This window comes from Mustela erminea, chromosome 5, assembly GCF_009829155.1.
Source record: "Mustela erminea isolate mMusErm1 chromosome 5, mMusErm1.Pri, whole genome shotgun sequence".
Taxonomy (NCBI): Eukaryota; Metazoa; Chordata; class Mammalia; order Carnivora; family Mustelidae; genus Mustela; species Mustela erminea.
Window position 1 is genome coordinate 41,640,569 of NC_045618.1, and position 3,004 is coordinate 41,643,572.

Below are 3,004 nucleotides of genomic sequence, written 5' to 3' on the forward strand. Positions count from 1 at the left end.
CCACAACTCTCTGCAAAGGACTGTTTCCTTTTCTGCAGAGATTAATAAGTTGATTCTCTTTCCTTGCCTGAAAATATCTGAACAGTGTAGAGCTGACCCAGCCCCCTCCTTTCCAGAGGGCATGTTGCAATGCCATGATATGAAGGTCTCTAGAACTTGAGCATAGCACTCTGCCCAAGGGGAGAAAACTCAGGCTTAGAGGCCATTCTTGACAAGGCTATCTGATTTAATTTGTCCTCTCCTTTGTGGACAAATATCCAAGGGGACAAGAGCCACCATAGCATTTAGCTTTAATTTTCCTTCCTGAAGTCCAGGAAGAAGTCCTTAACTTTTGATAAGCAAACCAACTTCAAATATGTGGGAGATACCTACTCATAAATTCATCAAACCAGTATTTATTGAGCACTTACTACGTACCAGGTCCTGTGCTAAAGAGAGGGCAAATAAAAAACACGATATTCTATAGTGACTAACATTAATTCCTGAAGATTTTATATACTATCGGTGGCCTTTGTTTGATAGGTGTTTGATGTACACAACCATAATCCTCAATATTAAAAGGAGCTCAGCAAGTTTTTTAAAAAAGTACTCTCTTACACTCCACAGAGCTTTAGGAGGACAGGGATTTTCATCTGTACTATTTGGATTGTATCCCTAGCATCTTGAACAGTGCCTGAAACATATTAAGTACTCAATAAATATTTACTGAACAAATGAATGATGCTCTTTCCCCACAAAGAAGGCAATTATCTTCCCTTATCCAAATAAATAACTTGGGGAATACTAGCACCATCTTCTAACCAACAAACTTAGGAGTAGATCTACTTTGTAGTCATTGGAAAAGATGCTGTACGTAAATCGTCAGTGACATAAACAAATGACTTGTGATATCTAGCTGTGTGGAAAAGCAATACATTCAATGTAAGCCCATTTTTAAGCCAAAATGTGAATTATGGCTCTGGCTTTGGGACAGTTCTTATTTTTCCTCTGTGTATTTTCAGTATTATCTAAATTCCCTGCAATGCACATTTAAAAATACTACTCTAAAAGAAAGTTCATAAACCAAATTTTGATCTGATTTTATTTTCAGTTTGCATTTAGAATCTATTCAAGGCCTTCCCTCTAGCTAGAAATTGCAAAAACTCTATTGTAGGAGATAAGACAGGATGATGAGGTTCCTAATAGAGGCTGATAGTTCATACCAAGCCGAGAGAGAAGAGAGGTGGCCCTAAGAACCATCAGATAATGACCAATCAGTGACCTGTGTCAAAGAGCTAATAATGTCAGTTATAACTCTGGGAAGGCCACCTAGACAGATAGGAAAGGTATGAGCACAGAAAAGACAATGCTCCCAAAATGAAAAGGAATCTTCATCAAATCCAAGAGAATAATGCCACCAAAATCCTTTTGACAGTAATCAGCTAGATTTCATTGGCTTCCCCAAACAGACTTTTCCTAAACAAGATCAGGAATGTAAAGCCACTTTTTTTTTTTTTTTAATTGCTATTCTCTCTCGTTTTTTCTCCTCTTTCTCACCTAGGAAAAAGGTTAACTAAGATTTCAAAGCTAGCCTAGCTGTGGCTTCTCTGCAGTTTGGCAGCTGTTGGATTTGGTGTTTGAGTGCCAGTTATTTGCTCTGCCCGAAATGTGTTAGGATAATCACCCACTAAAGGATTTCAACACATTACATTTCCCCAGAAGCCTTTGTCTAACGAGGTAATTTATGACCTGTTCAGGAATCTGGTCTTTACAAAACAATAAATTCACACTTGCACTGGACTTCAAAGCTGCCATTATGAGCCTTGGTAGCAGAAGGCATCCTGTAGCTCAGAGCTAGATCAACAGATAAGTGAGTCTATAATGTTCTCTTTCAGGCAGGCTGCAAAGGGGACAAGGCTGACAGCCACTGCAGCAGCATTTGGCTATTCTTGCAAAATCTGACCTTAAAATTGGATCTTCTTGACAATGTTAAAACCATTTTACCCATCTATGAATGTAAGATCTATAGTATTTAGGAGGTTAACAAGCAACCAGGTGTTTCCATGGGCCAGGCAACTAACTACTCCTGCCCTTGGTAAGATCTTGCTGGAAAGCTAACAGCAGCCCAGTCCCCCAACCCTGTAGCCAGCCCAAGCCCAAAAGCCACTTTTTGGAAAGTGGGGTCATAACCTCATTGTTCCAACATTTCAACAGGTCCTTGAAGCCAAGGGCATTTTTTCTTTTTTTGAAGAATAGTTAACATACAATGTTATATTAGTTTCTGGTATATAATATAGTGATTCAACAATTCTATCTATTCTTAAGTGCTCATCAAGATGAGTAGACTCTTAATCCCCATCACCTCTTTCACACATCTCTCCACCCACCCCACTCTGGTAACTACCAGATTGTTCTCTGCGTTGAAGAGTCTGGTTTATTTTGTTCATTTCTCTCTCTCTCTCTCTTTGGTCTTTTTCTTGGTTCATTTATTTTGTTTCTTAAATTCCACATGGTATTTGTCTTTCTCTGACAGACTTATTTCACTTAGCATTATAACCTCTAGGTCCAACCAAGTTTCATTCTTTGAAATTCTTGGCTGAATAATAGTCCATTGTGTATATATACACACCACATCTTCTTTATCCACTCATCTATACATGGACACTTGCGTTGCTTCCCTATCTTGCTTATTGTAAATAATGCTGCAATAAAAATAGAGGTAAAGGACATCGTGCCCATGCACAAATCCTACATAAATCATATGCCAGGTTTTTCAGAGTGTGGTCTGTATCCTGCTTATACAAGAATCACCTCAGATGTTGGTTTAAAAGACACAGGTGCCTGGACCCACTTTGGACCTTTTATATCAACTCTCAGCAGCTGGGCCTCAGAACGGGCATTTTTAACAATCCAGGTTGATTCTTATTTAACACTAAAATTTAACAAACACTGGGGAGGATGAAAGTAGATCAAACTAGGAGTTTAAGCCTGGGGTCTTGGGATGAGCAAGATCCAGATTCAAATC